This window comes from Embiotoca jacksoni, unplaced genomic scaffold (genome assembly GCF_022577435.1).
Source record: "Embiotoca jacksoni isolate LCO1_2020_lvr unplaced genomic scaffold, fEmbJac1.0.p SCAF_29, whole genome shotgun sequence".
In the NCBI taxonomy this organism is placed as follows: Eukaryota; Metazoa; Chordata; class Actinopteri; family Embiotocidae; genus Embiotoca; species Embiotoca jacksoni.
In genome coordinates, this window is record NW_027185380.1 from 3,994,434 (window position 1) to 4,017,425 (window position 22,992).

Sequence of the window (22,992 nt, forward strand, 5' to 3'; positions counted from 1 at the left end):
CTAAGTTTGCCAAATTCCAGAAACGAAAAAATGGTTGAGAAATCAAACCCGGACAAAGTTACTGTTTCACATGTTTCCAGTCATAACGCTAATACTATAACTGTCAACCAGATATAGAAACTGAGGTTGTACTCTGTGCTTCTAAACTCAAGCCTAAATCCATCCATCACCACAAAGACTCCAAACCAGCGGACGGAATTAAGTTTGGTTGCCAACGGATGTGACCTCAATCCGCTGGCTGCGGACGTGCGGTAGATCATGGTCTTCTTGGCCTTTAAGAGCTTCTCCTTCGTCCGGTCCGGCTAAAGCCTCCACACACACGGCCCGTCACTGTGCAGCGTGGATTACGGAGCACACATCTAACGCTGTCTGTTCCCTTTGAGTCATAAGACGCTGTGGACCCAAACATCACCTGAAAAAAACGTTAAGTCGAAGTTTTGGAGAGTTTCCAGTAGAACTTAACCTCCTTCAAACCTAAGCCCTCAAATCCAGCATTTGGTGGAGCATTATAGAGTCAGGGGGAGATTATAATTCACAGATGAGCAAATTTAAGTAGGAAGTTTGAACAAAAATCAAGAGTTCAGTATGCAGCGAACTTCGACCGTTAGCTGAAGTAACTTTTCACTCACCAGATACTTGCTGAGATGAGGTTGCAGGGACACAGCTTCACAACGAAGTTCAAGGCCATTCCTCTGAAAGAACACAAGAACATGAACATCAGCTCTCCTGAGTCATCATCATCCAAACATAAAGGGCACAAGACATGCCTTCTCTTCTTCTTCTCATTCTAGTTTACAATACAAACAGTATGTGCAAAGTGTTTAGGCGCTAAAGGTAAAGTGAGGACGCTTTCAAAAGAAAGGTCAAAAACTGTTTTTATTTTTAAACGACCTAAATACAACACACAGTAAACACAGTCAGCAACATTATCTGTGAGCCAAACTGCATCAGTTCATTTCTGGAAACACTCGCTGCAATTCGGGCCCTCAGTACCTGATGGGGAAGTTGTTCCAGGCATCTTGAGGCTGGAAGCCCAAATCTGATTTCCGTCATATCCAGATTGATTTGACTGAAGTCTGAACGGCAACTGAACACATGAAATGCTATTTCTGCAATCCGGATCCGAACCACATGGGGAGGTGGTTTGAAATGACTGCAACCAGATTTCTACAGATGCGTCTCAGCCTGGACCCTCTGCTGGTTCAGATCGGAGATCATACAGTGACAATGTCGATTTTCAGAGAGACAGAGTGAGCAGGGTCCATGCTGCCGCTAGCAGAGCTAGCAGAGAGTGCAGGTTTGGGTGCTGTGGAGGACGAAGATACCAACAGTCCACGAGCAGAAGCCAACATGATCTGTCTGCTGCCACTTCTGTGCCGGCAGCTTCCATGTTGGAAAGCCACGCCACCAATGTAGCTACGAGTACATCGTTACCACAGCAACCCATGCAGATAGGTTGGTGACATACCAAATCTGTTCATTTGCAAATAACAGTGCGAACAGTCTGTCCTAAAGGTCTGATTTGAGAAAAAAAAAAAACTGATTTGCCTGCAGTCTGAAGAGCCTCGGAGAAGCGGCCACAGTTCTTGGCTGTTTCAGAGCCCTCGGCCTCGACATGTGATCCCAGAATAACTCGGTGATGTTGACTTCACTGCGCTGTGTGGGTCAGACCATCTGGGGCAGCACTCCTTGTAGTCATCATGCCAATCAGATGGCACTCTATAGTACTGAATGATGGACGTCACCTAAATGTCTAAAGTGCTAAAACGTCTACGCACAGCAGGATGTACATTTAGTGGACTTTAATGCAATAAAACAAGTTTGCTGAAAAGTCTCTAAAGTCAGAAAGGAACCAGATTAAAAACTGGAAAACTTTGAAAATGGTCTCCTGTTTGGGAACAGTGTGTCTGTGTTTGACCTTTAAATTAAAGCCATGGAAATGTTGATTTCAGACATGATAAAATGAAGTGTCTCAGGCTAATATTGTAAATTTGCATGCATGTAGAATTTGTCTTCATAACTTAGATAACAGCCTACGTCTGAGGAAAACGTTGCTCTTCCCACCGGCCTCACCTTTTCCCTCGTTGTATTTCCTGCATTACGTTACCCCCCACCCCCCTGTTAGCTTGATAAACTGTTATCCTCTGTGGCGTCTAGATGCCACCCATGTTGAAGTTGCCGAGCACACGGTGCACACGACTTCCCATGTTGTTACCACGAGCTCACAAATTCCATTTAAATGCAGCAAAAGTAAAAGTGTTTAATGGCAACAGAGCAGGAGCTGTGACCAAGCAGGGCTGAAACCAAAAAACAAAAAACATCCAACATTAACAAAATACAAGAACCGACAAAGAAATCTAGCAGGTGGTGAAAATCCACAAGAGGTTGACGAGCAGGAAACTGGAACACGACGGACTGACAAAGAACTGAAGAGGAGGAAGAACGAAATACACTGACGAGCGAACGAGACACAAAGGCAGGAAGTAAAACTAAACGGACACAAAAGGGAAGTAACTTCAAAAAATAAAACAGGAAACTATATACTGAAATCGAGCCAGGAAAAGTGTGATCAGATGAACTGTAGGGAATGAAAGCGTTTTCTCAGAGTGGGTTTGGCCTGTGTGGGCGGGATCATTTCGGTCATGTAGAAATTGTTGGGTTTCTTTCTATAATATTGGATCGTCTCGGCTGAGATAGACTCCGCCCCCTCCGTGACCCGGTTCAGGATTCAGCAGGTATAGATAATGGATGGATGTATTGTCTTAACCTCACTATATGAAGTGTCCCAAGAGGACTGAGATGTTTCTAATAAAGAGGTGTGCCTCGTCTCATCTGAGGTGATTTTCAGTCTCTGAACGAGTTGGAACAGAGGCAAGGTCAGGGACTGAAGCAAAGTGCCGTTAAGGACTGTCTGTGTTTGCTGAACAGTTTCTCAGCACTGCTTTAATTTGTTGAAAGACGTCGAGCAAGCACAACCACGCAGAACACAAAAGCCAACTGGTACTCTTCACAGCAGCTGATACGGAATAATAAAACCGTCTAGAAGTGACAGCTGATCCTGCAGCTTTGTCTCCACTTTAAAATGCACTCCCGCCTGTCTGGACTTATATGCACACACGGCCGGCCTTCAGCTGGGAAATTAATAAACATCAGCGTGAGCCATGCGGCTGCCGGCTGACAGGGCCGTCCTTCGTCACTCAGGTGGGCTGACACGGCTGCCATGGCGATGACATCTCTACTCTGCCTGTCAATGTCTGAAGCTGCTTCTGAAGTAGGCAGTCCGACTCAGACATGTTCAGAGAAGGAAAATTATAGTGAACATCTTTGAATATTGTGCATCCCAGGTCGGGGAAAATGAACGTGACTTCACTCGACATGTATTGCGAGTGTTGCATGCACAGTAAGTTGGACATTCAAACACTGCAGAGTGTTTGGAGAAGAAGCAGCAGATTCCACAGAGCTGATGATGAAGCAGCAACTTAACTTTGCATGCAGCGGTGTCACCAAGACAAATAACAGTGTGCACACACTTACTGATTCCCGCGGAAAGTGACTGATACACTTGGAAATGATTAATGAAGCAATTTGCAGCTAAGAACCTAAGTGGAGGAAATCTGCATGCAGACAAGAACACGACTCGCAGAGCAACAGCCTGCTAAGCGATGGTCTGTTTGCACTTCTGATATATTAGTGGCTGCAGGTAAAAACAAGTAACTGTGGCTGTTTCAGGGGAAAAAAGCTCAAAGCTTTTTCTATGCTTCAGACTGGAGGGACAAGATCCACCGAGTTCCTGCCGTTCCGCCTCATATTATTCTGGCCATTCAGTTGACAAGCAGCCAGCCGGCATGAGCACATTAAGTTTTAATGTGAGCGTGATGCATGCTGCTCATTCCTGACGGGCCCAAATGAACTTTTGTCACTGGCAGCCAGTGAAACAAAGAAAGAGCGGGACGGTGACGTTATTTTCGGGCCGAGTGCGCGGAGCGTTCTGACGAATCAACGCTCTCATTTACATCCTCAGATCGCGGTGCAGTGAAGAGGATACCGTGTCATTTCACCACTGCTGCCTTCAGGCTAGGGGGCGGCCTAATTACAATCTGAACAAATAAAGAAGACCCCGAAAAATAACATATAGCATTTAATATACAGATACGCTTTTCAAGGGCACATGATGTGAAATTTACATTTCAGGAGAGACTGAAAATATTTTGAGTGTGTTTAAGATAACATTTTACTGTACAACTAAAAGCATGCTTCCGTCATTAATCCTTCTCCAGCATGTGTGAGTAGGTTGAATGCATGCAGTCATATCAGGGTTCATCTACGTGTGCACAATAACAACTACTGGAATAAAAAAAAAATGGAATAAATCCAGCAATGAAAGGTTCATCGTGAAACTAAATTACACTCAGTGTTCATGACTTGAAGTCAAAGATCTCAGAATTACTTTATGCAGACTAAAGGCTTATTTCTCTTAAATGTAGGTCACAAATTTTAAATCCATGTGAGCACATAACCTTTGGCCAACATAATCCATCCAGCTGACAGGTGTGTGAGTAGACAGCAGGAGGGATGGGGGTGGGGTGGGGTGGGGGAGGTCGATGTCGGTTCAGGTGGGCTCACTTTTACTCACTAAACATATCGTGTCCTAATTTAAAATAGTGCACTCTCATCATGTTAATTTGCAACTATTGTAATTACCAATATGCAAGTTTAAGTAGTGGACTGCGTTCCTATTTCTACAGTTAATGCTTGTTAGATTTCAGACTAACACTGCACAGGTTGTAAAAGGTTCTTCTACTTCAGTGCTAATCAGCTGAGAAACACCTGCAGATTCACCATCATCTTCGAGAGAGGTTCAAACACATTCATTCTACAGAAGTCCGTTTCAATATTATGTCATCAACAAACACTTATCTATAATAAACAACATACAGATTACGTTTGATTTAAGACATATATTTTGTATAGAGACCGGTGGGTCCATCTTTCCACCATTTTTGCCCGCTACAGACAACAATGAAGTCTGACCCAGTTAAAAAAAGGATCTCCATGTTTTACACACAGTCCTGTTGATTAGGAATGAGCCACTAATCCACAACTGTTGTAACAGCTTTTCATACGTCGGCATCTACAGTAAACTCTGTTTACACACTGTGAAGAAAATGACACAACTTGTGCATGTGATGAGATGCACAAGTGGCTATCAGGAGGGAAAGCAACAGTCATCACACATAAGCAACAGACTGATCTCCCAACATGAAAGCAAACAATGGATTATTCAGTGAATGACATTCTGGAGAAACAATGATGACAATCAAACTGAAATGATATATTAATACGGAATCAGTATGGGCTGCTGAGCACTACTGTTCTCCTCTTCATGTGTTCACAACGTTCAAATGTAGAAATCATTAAAGACTGATGTTGTTCCTGTTATTTTTTTCAAGATCAGCAACATGTTTTTGAGCTGCCATTTCTCATTACATGTAATATCTGTTCAACATATGTTCTTCTGAGATAACATGAGCTGAAAGTTTGATCAACCCTGCAGAGAAAATAGGTCACGTAGCAGTAAGCAGTAATGAATTGCAGCTAAAACCATGCGGCGGAGTTTCACTGAGTCCAGCAGGAATATGAGGATTAATAATGTGAGGTAAATTGAGATATGCTGAAACGTGTGCTAAATGGTTCTAATTCTGTATGTACGGTTCAATCAACTAAAAAGAACATTTCAACCTAATGGTTTTAACATGCAAATATAATATGCTGCTAGATCATAAAGGAGCTTCACTACATGGTTCATTGCCTTGCTCAGGGGGTCTGTGGCTGCGTGCAAAAAAAAAACAGGTTTTAAACCTGTAAATCCTGTGGGAAGTCCTTCATGTCCAAGTTTGCAGGCTCACTTTGAGAATTCATGAGATGATAAGGAATACTCATAATTATATACAACAAGCAGTTCTGACCCAGAGATCTGATTGGTCATCTGTACATTTGGAACATGCTCAAATCACCACGACAACACACCCTGCTCATCACTAGTAAATATCACTCCTCCATCTACATGGCAAATATAGGCTATAATTGTAATTGAATTCCATATTTTATATAACATAATGTAGTTTCTACTTGTTATAGTTCTATTAAATGACCCATTTGGTGAAGTTGGGTCTCTTTTGGTCCTTTTTGGTCGCTCCAAGCACCCATACCGTAACACCACGGATAGTCACACACTTACAATCCTAGCGGCGGCTGGCCGGGCCGGTTTGGTTCGAACACATGACGGCTAACAGTCCGGTGAACGGGTGACACGGTGCTAACTACCTTAAAAATACATGAATCTGCTGACATGAGTCTACTGACGTGACTGATGGTTTTCCAGCTCATCCAGATATGATGACTTCTGGCTCTAAAAAGCCCAGGCAGCGACTCAAAGCTTGCAAATTACTGCTGTGTGCTAACCACATGAAGCTGAACACCTCCTCGTGTGATTACATCCACACACTCCGAGCACAGTGATGGGCCGCTCTACATTTAGCACGCCGAGCTTCTCAAAGAGTGTGTGGTTCTTCACTAAGCACTGACCTGCTGGAGTGATAATGTGTCATAACAAAGGTTGAGCACACTAATGCCTGAGGCTTATCGGTCTGTCATGACAAGCTGATCTGATTCGGTGCAAAAATCCAGGGACCTCCACACACACACACACACACACACACACACACATACATGTACATGCACATACACGCACACACATATTTCAGTAACCTACACACACACGCACACATTCAGTAATTAACAAACACACACATGTGCATGCACATATAGACACACACACACACACACACACACACACACACACACACACACACACACACACACACACACACACATGTAAAACCATCCACACATGTACAGGTGCAAACACACACACTGTAAACACACGTGCTCCGAAGATGTGACGGTGTTTGTCTCCTCTGGCTGACTGCAGGAGCCTCTCAGGAGAATCCAGCTGCATATATTTCATGCACTGCCTCCTCGGTGGCGTCTTCATTGTCACTCCCTGCCTGCTAACTGTCAGGGGCCTGATTCTTAATGTTGTTTACTGCACAAACACAGCAAACAGATGACTCCATGTGTGAAAACCTTCACCTGCTACTCAAACACCCCCCACCGACCTTCTCTTTACTGCCTGCAGTTATATTAATTCAGTCAGAGCTGCGACCACCGTAAATAAATGACTGCCTCGTAAAAAACTGATTGCACCATAGATATTAAAGATATCTCACAATTTGCATCCAAACAAAATACAGTGGGTACGGAAAGTATTCAGACCCCTTTAAATGTTTCACTCTTTGTTTCATTGCAGCCATTTGCTAAAATCAAAAAAGTTCATTTTATTTCTCATTAATGTACACTCAGCACCCCATCTTGACAGAAAAAAACAGAAATGTAGAAATTTGTGCAAATTTATTAAAAAAGAAAAACTGAAATATCACATGGTCATAAGTATTCAGACCCTTTGCTCAGTATTGAGTAGAAGCACCCTTTTGAGCTAGTACAGCCATGAGTCTTCTTGGGAATGATGCAACAAGCTTTTCACACCTGGATTTGGGGATCCTCTGCCATTCTTCCTTGCAGATCCTCTCCAGTTCCATCAGGTTGGATGGTGAACGTTGGTGGACAGCCATTTTCAGGTCTCTCCAGAGATGCTCAATTGGGTTTAGGTCAGGGCTCTGGCTGGGCCAGTCAAGAATGGTCACAGAGTTGTTCCGAAGCCACTCCTTTGTTATTTTAGCTGTGTGCTTAGGAAGGTGTTGTTGGAAGGTGAACCTTCGGCCCAGTCTGAGGTCCAGAGCACTCTGGAAGAGGTTTTCTTCCAGGATATCTCTGTACTTGGCCGCATTCATTTTTCCTTCAATTGCAACCAGTCGTCCTGTCCCTGCAGCTGAAAAACACCCCCATAGCATGATGCTGCCACCACCATGTTTCACTGTTGGGATTGTATTGGGCAGGTGATGAGCAGTGCCTGGTTTTCTCCACACATACCGCTTAGAATTAACACCAAAAAGTTCAAACTTGGTCTCATCAGACCAGTGAATCTTATTTCTCATAGTCTGGGAGTCCTTCATGTGTTTTTTTGGCAAACTCTATGCGGGCTTTCACGTCTTGCACTGAGGAGAGGCTTCCGTCGGGCCACTCTGCCATAAAGCCCCGACTGGTGGAGGGCTGCAGTGATAGTTGACTTTGTGGAACTTTCTCCCATCTCCCTTAGTGCATCTCTGGAGCTCAGCCACAGTGATCTTTGGGTTCTTCTTTACCTCTCTCACCAAGGCTCTTCTCCCACGATTGCTCAGTTTGGCTGGACGGCCAGGTCTAGGAAGAGTTCTGGTCGTCCCAAACTTCTTCCATTTAAGGATTATGGAGGCCACTGTGCTCTTAGGAACCTTGAGTGCTGCAGAAATTATGTTGTAACCTTGGCCAGATCTGTGCCTTGCCACAATTCTGTCTCTGAGCTCCTTGGACAGTTCCTTCGACCTCATGATTCTCATTTGCTCTGACATGCACTGTGAGCTGTAAGGTCTTATATAGATAGGTGTGTGCCTTTCCTAATCAAGTCCAATCAGTTTAATTAAACACAGCTGGGCTCCAATGAAGGAGTAGAACCATCTCAAGGAGGATCAGAAGAAATGGACAGCATGTGAGTTAAATATGAGTGTCACAGCAAAGGGTCTGAATACTTATGACCATGTGATATTTCAGTTTTTCTTTTTTAATAAATTTGCACAAATTTCTACATTTCTGTTTTTTTCTGTCAAGATGGGATGCCGAGTGTACATTAATGAGAAATAAAATGAACTTTTTTGATTTTAGCAAATGGCTGCAATGAAACAAAGAGTGAAAAAGTTAAAGGGGTCTGAATACTTTCCGTACCCACTGTAATCTCCTGACAGTTCGTGTGAGATTGATCAGCTGAATCTGTAAATACACACATAACATACATATTCACACTGCGCTCACAGTTTCGATCGCTCATGAGTACCTTCGGGGAGGCGCTTAAACATCCAGAGTCCTAAAGAACTATCTTCAGCCACAACAACAACAGCAAGGAGTCCTCCAGACACCTCATTTATTTTCTGATTATAAAGCAAGTCTTTATAAATACTGAGAAATTGTCAAAGATCCCCGTCCCTCGGAGAAACGCACGAAGCCCATGTGGAGCAACTGTGGCGTTTGGAGGAGCCATTTGAAATCCCACCAGGGCAGAAACAGCACGTTTGTTATTTATTGAGTTATTTCAAATATCAAAATAGTCCTCAGTTTTCACAACAGTCTCCAAAGTTCCCTGAAAAACCTTCCTTCAACTGTCTCCATCTGACTCACCTGTTCATAAAACCCATCTGACATGAGCATCACATGTTGTTGGAGTCCTTCAGTTCATGATGAACAGTCCAAACTTGACTTGTGCAAACACTTATGTGGCGTATCATGCAACATGACACTCGTTCTATTTCACAGTCACACAGTAGAAGTCCGTCCTTTCTCTTTCCTGCTCTGAGCCATGTCCACCTGTTGTAGAAGTATTTAACTCAAATGTGAAGTCGGATTGAACTCAGTTCACAGCATATAGCATATAATCACGACAAGCAGCTGCTCCCTGATCACTCACGTCATGTTTCTGCCTCGTCACCGTCCTCATCACCACCAGCAGACTGTTCAAATAAAACCATTATCTGGAGCACACTTTGCAGTGTCAGCCAGCTAAGCTCACTGCTATTATGGATGGCACCACCAGCGATGCCGCTGCAGCTGCGATGACCTGTCACATATCTGTATATAGCCCCCCCCCCCCCCCCTCCCAGCATGGCTCACTTTCCAAACTTGTATGTGTCAACCAGAAGAATCAGAAGAGAGAGTTACTGATATCAATCCACCTTAAATTCACAGACAGAAAAAGCCACCGCAAAAATATCTCCATACGGACTTCAATACTGCAAGAAAAAAACACCAGAGAGTTCCAAATATGGAGCCTGAGTGGCTAAATGTTGAAAGCAGCCACACTGAGACCGTTGCTGCTGTTCCAACGCGGCAAAGGGAAGCAGTAACTTTCATGAGGAAGTATTCCAAGTTACGTCTTTTGATCAACATCAGCGCCTGCATTAAAGGCGTCCTGTGACCACTGGTACCGTGAGCATTTGTGATTTCACCATGGACCGGAAACTGGAGCAGAGAAACATGCGATTTTGGATCAAAGTTTGGAAACCGTCAACAGAGATCCTTGAGATGCTGCGGCGATGAAGTAATCAGCCGGGCGAGGTGTTCTGAGTGACATTCACAGTCAAGAGGGGCAGAACGTCGCTGTCCGAGACAGGAAAAGGATGATCAGGTCAGAAGCAACCAGCTGTTTTTCTTTAAAATAAGGTTGTGCGCCGAGAATTTGTCCCTCAGAGTCAGACCGTCAACACCGAGTTCTACCGGGACCATCGGGGGTGATGGCCAGAAGAGTGTCTGTCACTGAGCGAGTAAGAGGTCAAAGTTACACTGTAGTTTGGCTTAATGCTGCGTCTTCTCAAATTAAAAGCCCTCCAGTTCAACACAGGGTCCAGCCATAATGTAGGTTTTGACTTTGACATGTTTGCTTCGGGAGGGGCGGGGGGTCCCAAATGAAGGGGAGAACCCCCCCCCCCCCCCCCCCCACCAATTAAACAGCGTAAAGAAACGCATACAGATAAAATCATGCACACGCCGTTGAATTTAAGCTGTTGTGATAAATAATTTTTGTTGAGTATCAATTTGTTATTGTTCAAATAAAAGCAACTTAATCAGCTGGTTTGGGTGGAGCTCAGCTATGTGAATAAATGTAAATAAACACAAGTAGCTCTCAGACACTTTCCTTTTGTCAAAGTAGCTCTCAGAGGAAAAAAAAAGGTTGGAAACCGCTGGCGTATGTATTGTATCTGTGGACTATTGTACACCTGTACACTCCTCCTTAGATTTCACCTCCGTCCATCTGGTCATTTATTTCAAGGGAAAATAAAACCGTCAGTGAACTGTCAGGTCAAACTACAACTTTTGTTTCCACCTAGCTTTACTTACAGTTTTAGATTGATGTCATTTGATGCAAACAGAATTTAACATGCACATGAGACATTTATATTTCACATGCACAGATTTGAACTTCCACTTGCGTAATATCAGTCCCAGTGAACAAACCCAACAATGGAGAGTTGTACTGGCAGTTGGGAATGAGAAACAAAACGAAAGGCATGTTGTGTGCTCATGGCATATGACATACATCTGACAATACACTAGTCTCCTGAGTCACAGAGCACACAAGCTGTGTGCATGAGAATGAGTCATCTCACTCCTCTGCTGCAGAAATCTGCATGGCAGGGACTGAAATTCAGCTAAAGGAGGACCATAGATAGACACTGATGGTGATGAGCTGAGATCACGTTGCACCCACACACATGTAAAGAATTATGTGTCTACTGAGCATCACATCATGCACACACACACTCCCAAAACTCCCCTCACACACTGAAACTGCTGATTTTACAGCAGCCTGGCGGTTTGTTCTCCCAGAATCCATCTACTCCTGAATCCACCCAGAGAAGCACTCATCATCAGAGTCTGTGGTTTTACACCAAATTAGCTCCGACTCTCACCTGGCCAGGTTGCTGCCTGCGCTCCACACCGCGCTCGTTTCTCAGGGCAGAAACCTCTGCGGTCCTGTTGAAGTGAATAAAACATCAAACTGCGGGAGCGTTGTATTTTTTTTATAGATCTCTCTGTAAGATGAAGCTCAGAAGTCTTTCTTTTTCTATCGAATGTGACATTCTCATTGATAATTAAATGGTTTGGTGGGAATATAAATGTGTTTTTACAGATTTCCTCGCACATAACATTATTATAATTTTACTTGGAATAATGTTTATTTCAGATTCAGATACTCGCACAGAGAATCTGAATCTAACAACAGACTAGCTGTCCATACCCAGCCAGAATTGTTTTGTTCTATAAACATACTTTGGGTCAGATAATGTTCTGTAGAAATATCTTAAAAATATTAAATCTTAAAATGTTTTTGTAACATTGTCAGAACAATATGCCTGATTCATACAAACATACAGCCTTTTGCCTCTTCGCATCTTCCTCTTCTTCTTATATTGTTAATAACAGTTATCTATCAGACCTAAAATATACATACGTTCCAGTATACTATTACTGCATTTGGGATATTGTAATTTCTGGTTTCAAGTATCCAATGTGTCTGTTGGTACTGGAGTGTGAAGCAGCAGTTAAGTCAAACACAGGTGTCTCTAGGAGAAATGTGATGATGGAAATTGAATTACGGCACTTTAGTACACACAAAACACAAACACCCCTCCCCCATCACCTTCTAACACACTCTGCACAAGTGCCACAGTGCTCCAGTAATAGTGTGAACACACTCAGTACCAACACTTTATATTAGAGACAACTCTGCTCCACAAAGTATTAATAAAACAGGGCAGGAATAATAAAATAAAAACTGTACTGGTGTACAAAGTGTTGCACTTTCTGTTGTTTTTGCCAAAAGAGATTTGGGTTCTTCAGTACAGAGGTCAGGTTTCCATCCAGATTAAGGACAAATATAAAATAACAGACAAAAATCCACAAGGACTAGTTGATGGTAAAAATAAACCGCTGCAAAAGGAAAAGGCAGAGGACGTGTATGTAATTAAAAGAGTTTAAGTCAGAGCTCAAACTGTAAAACACTATGTGGACAGTCTCCTGATCCCTTCACACAGATCTCTTCACTATAAGTAGGTTTCCGTTGCATTAAGCTGCATTTTTTTTTTTTTTCCCACCAAGTATTTTAATGCGCATTTGCAAAAACGCAAGTAAAGGATCCCTACAAACACAGGGCTGTAGCAAAGTGTTTCCTCTCTCTTCATATAAACCCAGACTGAGACTAAGATCAGGGCTTTGGGGCCCAGTCTTTAGCAGTTAAAGATAGTTGAGAAACACTCTAGTTATATGTTTTGGCTTGTTATAATGCTACAAAATCAATATAGGACCAATCAGACGCCTCTCTGATGACGCTGCAACGGAATACAGCTGCACGGTACACACTTTGCCTAAAACACATTTACATCAAGAGGGGGTATCTTGGATCATAGCTTTTCTTACAGGTCGTATAGCGTCCACAATGTTTTGGCATTAATGTTGTTTTTAAACCAAAAAAAACACAATTTAAAAGTGTGCTGGAAAATGTTGGTAAAATAGACGTGGTTAAAAAAAAAAACTTCTCGATGAGGCTGAGAAACTGAACGTTTAAACAATGTTTCTTAAAAAAAAAAAAACTCTTTTGTGTGACCATTTTTAATCTTTATGTCTATTTGATAATTATGTAACTAAATTTAAGGAATTGGTTCCATTATTTTTTACCTCAGTGCCATGTGTCAATACAATGGAGCGCAGCTACCTCAACTTTACTTTGACATTAGTGGATCAACAAGATGATCCAGCTTCACTGTGTTCCACTCTCGACAATGTTACCCCAATGAAAAAGAAAATAAACAATCAGGAAGGGAAGTGGCGCTCCACTATTTTAGAAGAATTTCTTTTAACCTGTCTAATAACATCAGAAAGCTCTCCATAGTGAGAACTGCATATTAATCATCACTAATAGAGGAAAACAAGAACGGCGCCAGGTGTCACAGCTCTGTTGGGTCTTGTGTCCCGTTAGCTCTCAGCAGTAACAACGTCATTCATTTCTTTACAAATAAAAGCAGAAAAAGCTAGTCGATTTGCCACTGAACTCTTTGGCTGTGAAAGTGCATGCTGGGTAATGAGTCAATGCACCAAGGAGGTGGGATCACAGAAAAAACTATTGGCCTGATTTACATGAAGCTTTGTGGAAGGCAGCAGCCTTGGCCAAAAAAAGAAGCCACTGAAGTTTGGACCAGATGGGAGTCACAGGATGGACCCGCCAATTATTCTGCACTGTCATAACCATTGCCATACATCTTAAAACCCAGTTGAAAGCATTAAAGTTGAGTAGTGATGAAACACAATTTCGAAATACAAAAACTTTATATCAATATCCATATTCACAGGTACCAGTGATCCTCTGAGATACAGGCATACCTGCTCAAATCAAATACAGGAAGCACTCAGCGAAGGTAAAACCGCTGAAATGTGAGGTCTCATTTCTTCACAGTCAGTTTCTGACATCACTCTAGTAGATTTTAAAATATATCCAGACAGTTATTGCAGTTGCCGTTACAGATTTGCATACTATAGAAGAGTGTACTACTGATCCAGGTGGAGGTCTGAAGCCTCTGAGTGACTTCGTGTTCAGACTGTGTGACAGGTGTGAGAACATCTGGATACAAACAGGAACGAGTACAGACACTGCTTCATTTCCAACGTCAGCAACGAGGGCACTGTCAATGTTCAGGTTCTTATCCATCATCTGTAACATCATCAAGTCATCCTGCAGCCAGGCAACAAGCCCAAACACAAACACATAATTCACAAAGAATGATCTTCAGCCTCAACGGTTTATCTCTCGGATTATGTGCCTTCCTTTTTTGACTTCTCAGTTTCTCCCCTGATCTTTTGAACCAGTCCTTTTCTCAACATGTGGCAATCTATTATGATCAGTTTGGTGCATGTTAATGATATATAACAGTAAAATTACAACAAAGAGAAGTTAAGACCTGACTGAATATTTAATTACAAATAATAGAATGAAAACATATAGAACTTGAGAAGTCTCTAAAATAACTAGAATGGCATCCATGAAAAAAAAAAATAGAAACAAAATAAAATGAAAACCTCCTTTACATGTTTGGTTTACAGCTACAGTCTCCCAGAACTATTTATTCTGTCAGACAGAATCAAATAACTTGACAACACTTCAGACCTGCTGTGGCTCTGTGGGAATTTCACACAGACGTCATTTAAAGTCGACTGTGTGTGACTGACAGGTTTCTGTTTCACTCCGACATGAACTCTTCCTCAGTGTGCTGTCATTTGCGTCTGCTACAGTTTCCCAGAGAGTCCATCTCAACAGCTCTGAAGTGGGGAAACAGACCCAGCAGCAACAGATGAAATACTTGTTCACCATGTTGGAGGGTTTCAGGAGGCGGTGAGTTCTTTCATCATCTGAAGACTCCTGTTTGGGTGTCTGTGAGGGCAGCAGGCCAATAGAGTCACTGTCATCCTTCACCCCCACACACAAAAACACATATCACTCATAACAGAATTACATTTTGGTATGGAAATAGGATGTGTACCTAGTAATATATGTTATATATGATAGATACCGAAAAATGTATGCCAGTCAGCCAATTACTGATTCAATATATAAAGGTAGGACATTAAAATTAGCCAATCAGCATCATCGGATCTAATCAATAAAGGGTGATTATTTTATCACCCCGAGAGAGCCACTGCTCAAACCAGAACTCCTCTCCATGGATACCATTTGAACTACATTACATTGGGGAGCAGCGTACAGGATTCTATCGATAAGAGTGACTGATCAACTTGACCTCGCAATCACACAGCAGGCTGGTGAAAAAGGGAAGTAGTACACGTGAGACTTCTCTTGAGGCTGATCCTCCAGATGCAGTCATGCTAATGCCTCATTTTGTTTTCTGTGCTTGTGACTAACATGTAGAAGTTTGTGGCACCACTTCACCTTCTTCCAAGTGGCAGCAAGAAATAAAAATAATCTCCAGAGGTCAGAACTCCAGCAGCACTTGAAGCTTTGGTCTAACTTTATTGTTTCGGCTTTCATCAGGGTCAACTTGAAACACATTGAAGTAAACACTTAAATGTAGTGGGTTTAAAGCAAAGGAAAGAAATCCAAAAGGTCAAAACAAATTATGGAAAACCAATCATATACAAACACACACACACACAACAGCCAATAGGGAACCTGAGGTTTGATAATAACAATAAAACTAATCTTAGATTCCATGTGTGAGAGGCCGTTTGATTTGTAAAATTGGGTATGTATATTATGTTTCGATGTTTTCAGATGTCAATGCGTTTTGTATTTGTATAATTTACTTCATTTTAATTCTATTTAACCCTAGACAGTCTTAGAAGTGGAACACATCTGATCCCACTTCCTGCTGCTCGGCTCGACCGATTCTCTCTGGATGTTTTTCTTTTCGTAGAGAAACCTGAGCTGTAACGTGTCCTCTGACTGAGAGCCCGTAGTACGATTCACTTGACACTGAATACTGCACCCGTGGTCATATGATGACGCTATACGGTATGCTGGCTGGCTGTCACCAACCGGTAAATCTCTCTGTATGTCACGGTATACTGATCTGGTGTCTGGTGAGACGTTCCCTCCCTGGACAGATTCATGTGTCCTGGGTGTCTTTGGGCAGATCTGGCACACTTTCAGTTAATGCTAGCTTGAATGGGAATAAATAATTGAATGGCACGTCTCTTCCCGACTTTCCAAGTCTTATCAGGCCTTAAGCGAGTCAAACGAGTCATTTCACACAGGTTGTCATGCTCAACATTATGAACATTGGAATGATTTGAAACTAATAAATACGTTTGCATAATTACAGCTCGGGCTGTTTTTTCACTCCCATCTAATTATCTGTGGATCCTTGTCTTTCATTGATTGATGAATCAGTTTCCTGATAATAGTGGAAGGATGGATAGTGAATACTATAATCTGGTGATATATTTTGTGTTTTCTTTTGTCTGCTCAGCAGCAAATATTTAAGTTTACAATTAATGAATTAATCAATAATCAAAAGAGTTGCAGATGTAATTTCTGTCGATTAATTCCATTTTATGGCCCTTTTTGAATCAGGTCTGATTTTGGAGAGTTAACTTATGCAATAAAGTTCTGCATTATGACAGGCCTGTGACCCATAACAGGTTCTAGTCTGCACATGCAGTTACTTAACATACACGTTTCCTTGTTGATATAATCGCGCGTGTGCTTCCTTTTGCATCTGCCAATGCAAATAATTTGCATAAGAATATAATTTATTTAAAAACCACGAATGACACACGGTAGCTTAATATTAAAGTGTGACTCTGTTGCATTCTGCTGTATTTTTTCATAATGTGGGAACAGGAGTTCAAGGGATGATAGGTAGTGACAGAGTCATATGACCTCTGATTTCTCAAAGTTTCTCAGATACTGTACCCTGAATGTGTCTCAATGAACAATCAAGCAGATTAATGTGGTGATGAGGTTCAGGATTAGAGACAAATCAGTGAGAGCCTGTAATCGAGCATCAGACTGTCGGGATTTATTTCACTCAAAGAAAACGGCTGTGTTTGAGATTATGACCACCGGCACTTCTGCAGCACAGAGAGCCTCATAAGTAGTTATTAATGTTAATAAGAGAAAAAAAAAAAGCAGCAGAAGAAAAACAATCCAACGGGAACCCTGGCAATTTCTCACCGAGAGGCAGCGAGGTAATTTGTATTCCCCCGACGTTCTCCTACAGCCGCGGCACATTTCTAAATCTGGGTTCAATTCAGAGGATCTCCCTCCACTTAATCTTTCAGCTAATAGAAGTTATAAATATTCCACTGGAGGACTGTATGAACTGGAAATTATTAAGAAAGCGTGAGCTGCTCACAGGAGATCATTGGTAAAAAATTAAAACAAAATAATGAATATGTGATTTGGGAACTGTATAAAAAGGTCTGAAAATACATCATCGTCTGTCGTGGTTCACTGCTTCAGCACGTAGACACCGACTGTCTTCAGCGAGACTGTTAGTCATTAATAAAACACTGCATGTCTGCAGGAGAACTTAAGTAGTTTGTAATCAACATAGCCACAGGATACATGACACTATTATTCATTAGGCAGTTTTTTTTTTTTTTCTCACAGAGAGAGAGACTTTAATGCGGGCAGATTTAATCAGTGAGGACTAATGTGATTGCAGTCAGATGGAAAACACACAATCTGATGTGTTAATCTGCTCCAAGAACCAAACTGAATCTCTTTTGTTCCACAAATTAGCAGGAAAGCTGATAACTGTAATACGGAAACAAAGCACACACTGGGCGAGAAAGAATCATCGCTCATTTTCCAATTAAATAATGTGATGCAACACGAGACAGCAGGTCCGAAAACAGGAAATGGACATCAGCATGAAGAACATCTTGTCCGGTGAGATGGAAGCCCATTTCTGACAGGGGAAAGAAAAAACATTTAAAAAATGTGGGCAACAAAAAAGGAAAATCAAACACGATTTGTTTGGTAAAAGTATGAAATTCAATTTTGAATGTCTTCATCATGAATTTTACAACATTACAATTATGAAAAAAAAGGAACTTTGACATGGGTTTGGAGTCGGTTTCAGACTTGATTTAGGTCTGATTTTTTTCTGGTTTTGGACCTGGTTTTGGGGTTTGGTTATGAACTGTTTTTTGGCCCTGCTTTCTTTTAGATCGGTTTGGACCTTGTTTAGGACTAATGTTGGGCTTTTATACTGCTTTAGGACTAGTTTTAGACTAGTTCTGGATTTAGATTTGTTGCCGGTTTTGTTAAGTCTTAGTGAGTTTGCCAACGTTCTTTTGTAAATGTCTTCTGTTTTAATCTCATATGTCTCTTCATGTAATCTCCGACTGACTCTATGACGATTGAAAAACAACACTAGACTATAAAGATAAAGAGTATAAAGATTTGGTTATTGTTCATTATTGGTTCATCGTTACGGTTACAGTCTTCCAGTGATTTAACTCCTAACCGTGATGCAGGTGTACTCAGTGACATCACAGTTGGGTGTGGTTATGGGTGGAACAGCCAGTCAGAGGTGAAGCATTGCTGTGAAGAACAGCAAAGCTTACTAAGAAATGAGAGCTTCAGAAGCCTCATGGCAAATACAAACTGCATCCTCTTGTTCTTGTCAGGGGTCCACCATGTCACCTTGTGGACCTGCAACCCCACCACCACCCCCCACCACCCCCACCCCTCTGTCAGCAGCTGTGTGGAGGCTGTACCGGACAGGAAGTGCTGAGGAGAAGGTAAACATCCTTCCCCTGGCAGTGCAGTGTGTCTGCCTCTAATGGAGGCCCGCTGGGCCATGTTTAATGCATTGAGCTGCATTAGTGCTCTGTGTCCTTCTGCCATCAGTTTACCTCCCTTGTCACCCAGAGAGCCGGGCCGGCTACACAAGTTACAAGACTCACTGACTCACTTTAGCTGGGAGGAGGAAAAGGCAACGAGGAGGCTGACATTCAAAGGAACAATGAAGTAAAAAAAGGGATCAAAGTGTTTTTGCTTTAAGTTGAGATAGAATTTCTATGATGTCCACTTCACACAGAAACGGTGAAATATAAATACATAACCTCCATACACACATTGTTGTGTGTCATTCTTTAAGTGTCTCCTTGCTGCTCCCACTCTCTCTCTCTCTCTCTCTCTCTCTCTCTCTCACTACACCCTGGTCGTCAGTTTGTTCATTATTTTAACTTTATATTTTAATTTTGTAGATATATGTAATCCTCTTAATGTTGCAGCTTTCAAGTCGGTCATAATAACGTTGTGTTTTGTTTGCTAACCACACTGTGTGTGGTAGTAAATTGTAGAACATTTGTAAAACATGTTTGGTTTGTGTTCGGTCTGTTTGTCAGGATATTAGCTCAATAAAACAGCCTCAAAGAGCGGGTTAGTTTATTTGAGCTGAACAAGTTGCCTGGGACTCTGGAGATTCAGCTTCTGACTGGAACCACTGATGCTGCTGCTGCTTAATTAGGAACTGAACATCTTAAATGAAACTGTGCAACATTCAGCATTAAAAAGAATTCCCAAAACCAACTAGAGAGCCGAGCTATAGAAACCAAAAGCAACTGAAGACTCAAACGAGACGTCAAATAGACAAAATACGTTCCATTCCAGAGTCTGCATAACAATGATTTGCAAGCAAGATATATTTGCACCTCGAAAGATTTCTAGTAGTATAAGAATGCTTCTCTACAGAAGAAAATGATCTGCTCATATGAAGATTGAGCAGATTGGTGTTCACAAAAATAATCTGTCATATTGTAATCACTTCTATTTCAAATCTTTAGCATGTTTGTGTGCTGCTGCGTGTTCATGTGTGATTAACAAGCTGAGTGCACCTGACCATCTGGGTGCATCCTAATGATAACAGTAAAATACCGCAGCACTGACTTGAGATTTCAATGCAGCAACGTCATGTTAAGATAATCACACCCACAGCTGCTGAGATTGGAGCAGATACATTTGTTATTTACACGTTTGTGCCGGGCAGAAAAATGTTTGCCCATTAACAAATCAGTAATCAAAAAAATAGTCTACATATTATAAAATAAAATGAAAATAATAAAATGTTATCGTTTGTGTTGGGCTAATTTGTAAACAAACAAAAGCCTACTTTTATAATCAGAATTACAAAAACATATTGCTAAACAGTCCTCAGTGTTCACACCAGTCTCCAAAGACTTCCCTGCAAAACCTTCCTACAACTGTCTCCATCTGACTCACTTGTTCATAAAACACATTTTACATTAGCATCACATGTTATTGTAGTCATTGAGTTTATGATGAACATCCAACACATACTGTATGTGCTGTATCACGCAACACAACTGCCATTTATTCTACTTCTTACAATACAATACAAAACTTGAATAAATGTATTCTACTTCTTACAATACAACAATACAAACTTGAATAAAGTTGAACCTGATTCACCCGCAGGCTGTCAGAGCTTTAAAGGCACTAACATCCTCCTGTCAGACCACTACTGAAGAAGCAAACGGTGACAGTGTTGAGGTAACTCAGAGTCCTCAGAGTTCAACACTGACCAGGAAAAGTCAGACAGAAAGTCTCTGGTTCAGTCAGCAAAGGTCCAGAAAATCCAATCCAGCAAAGTATTTAGTCCAAAAGACATGACTTCATCCATAATATAGGCACTGCGCATTCAGAAATCTCCACAATTTGGTTTCTCAGCCTCGGCCTGCTCCACACTACTCTAACATGGCCGACGCATTCGATTGGTACCTCCTCTTCTTTTTCTTTGGAGGTTTATGGCGGGTGGCATCCAACGGTAAGGTGCATTGCCGCCACCCACTGTATTGGAGTAAATTATTTTGCTCAACCATGTTTCTTTCAAGTACTGCAGTAAATGTCCTGACCCGAAGACCAATACATTTTGTTAAATTAAGTTCTTCCGCTCCCAGCTTCCTCTTTAACCTGTGAATTTCTGGCAATGACAAATTACATGTTCAATTGGCAGAACTTACATTATACTGTTGGGTGTTTATATATTTGGGGCATTCTTTTGTTCAGCTTGAGTCCTATTAATATGTTTTCTTCCTTGATGCTTCTTCTGGAGATCCTCATGATGCTAACTTATCTCTGAATACCATGAAGGTGTCTACCTGGATCACCTGCGTCCAAGCTGTGCTGCCATTCCTTAATAATATATCTTTTGATTATTGTTTTGGTTCCTGATTATCATTTGAAATGACTGTACTCTTCTCACACTCCAACGTTTGCTTTGCTAGTTTCACATCATGTCTAATTTCTCACTGCTCGTTGCAAAACAATTCTGTTTGTCCCTTTCTCTCTGCCACCATGGGAGAAGTATCTTTGTGGTTGGATGTTTATCTCCAGAATGTGCTTAAAGATAAGTCGAGTAATTCAGTTAACAGCTAGTGTGTAAAATACAGGGTCGACTGACACCTCACTGAATTAATAGGATCTTCTAATCCCAGTCTCCATCCCTTTAATCACAAAATCAGTTCAAGATGGACCTCTTACAAACTTTATAGAGCTCGTGTGTTATTGTAAATATTTGGATCTGTTCTTCTTTTATATAAATTACATTTCTCACCACTTGTTTTGTCTCCAAATCTCTCCAAATGGCCTTTTCTCTGGAACGTACCCTCCAAAAACATGCGTAAAACATTATTTTTCGGTATTATTCTATTGTCTTTTGAATCTTGACTGGGTATATACTTTAGCCCCAATGTGTTGTCCAGCTAAAACCTTCCAACTTCAGTCATCTACAGGCCCTTCTTTGCAAAACAGAAGTCAGGCGAGAATATAAAACATTCTACTTTAGTGCCGTCACACTTGTATAACTCAATGCCAGTAACACCTACAGTGACTCTGACTGTTGGGGCTAAAACTTTAGAGCGTTTTCTTTCAAAAGAGACCAAACTCATGCTTGTGCTACCAATGGTTTCAGTTTACTTTGGGTAGCTTTGACAAGACGTTTTAGGCTATTTTTACCGGAATGTTAAGGAAACAGTCTTTAGTTAGAGTATTTAAACAGTTCACAGCTCAGAGCATGTGATCATGACAAAGCAGCTGCTCCCTGCTCACTTCTCTTTCATGTTTTTCCCTCTTCACCGTCCTCATCATCACCTGAGCACTAAAGGCATCACAACGGGAACATCATCTCTCCACATTGCATCTGAAGTTCATATTTTAACGAGAAGTGTTTTATTGCTAAAATGGGCCGACACACTACTGTTCATGAGGACCAGAGCGGCTGAGTGCAAACAGACAAATGGCTCAGAAGGAGCGGGGGGGAAAAAATAGTCTATTACGTGAATGTCTGTGAACGTTATGAAGCCTTGAGTTCGGATTCTGTCCGTCACTATCTGGCCAGTTCGGAGCGGTTTGGAGCAGGAAGTGACCATATTTGGACGAGCTGGGGGAAGAGCCAGCGGTGGATCTGACCGATCTGATTGGAAACCCGACAATACTATGTCCCACCTATAGGCCTGTCAATCAAATAGACACGCCCCCAAAAACATGTTTTTTTTTTTAAAGTTTATTTTCTAATGAATGAGGGATTATTTTCAGATGGACCTCCAGAAAACTAATAAGAAGGAGTGACTTTAGGTAACAACATCAAAACGTAACGCAAAAGTAATCCTCAAAAAAATGATTGCCGTCCTTCTGGGGCTTCAAACACAAGAAACTATTAATTTAAAAAAGTATTTTTAATAGCTCCTTAG

The 22,992-nt window shown here is 41.6% G+C and overlaps 1 protein-coding gene across 2 annotated transcripts in view; it reads right to left on the minus strand.

Annotated features, from left to right (window-relative positions):
* The window catches only part of lrfn2b (leucine rich repeat and fibronectin type III domain containing 2b), a 138,422-nt gene that overhangs the window by 98,512 nt on the left and 16,918 nt on the right, over window positions 1–22,992 (minus strand). For both annotated transcript variants that reach the window (XM_069161699.1, XM_069161700.1), the window contains exon 2: window positions 630–692. The gene's annotated coding sequence lies outside the window, so the exon portion shown is untranslated. The remainder of the gene's footprint in view (window positions 1–629; window positions 693–22,992) is intronic.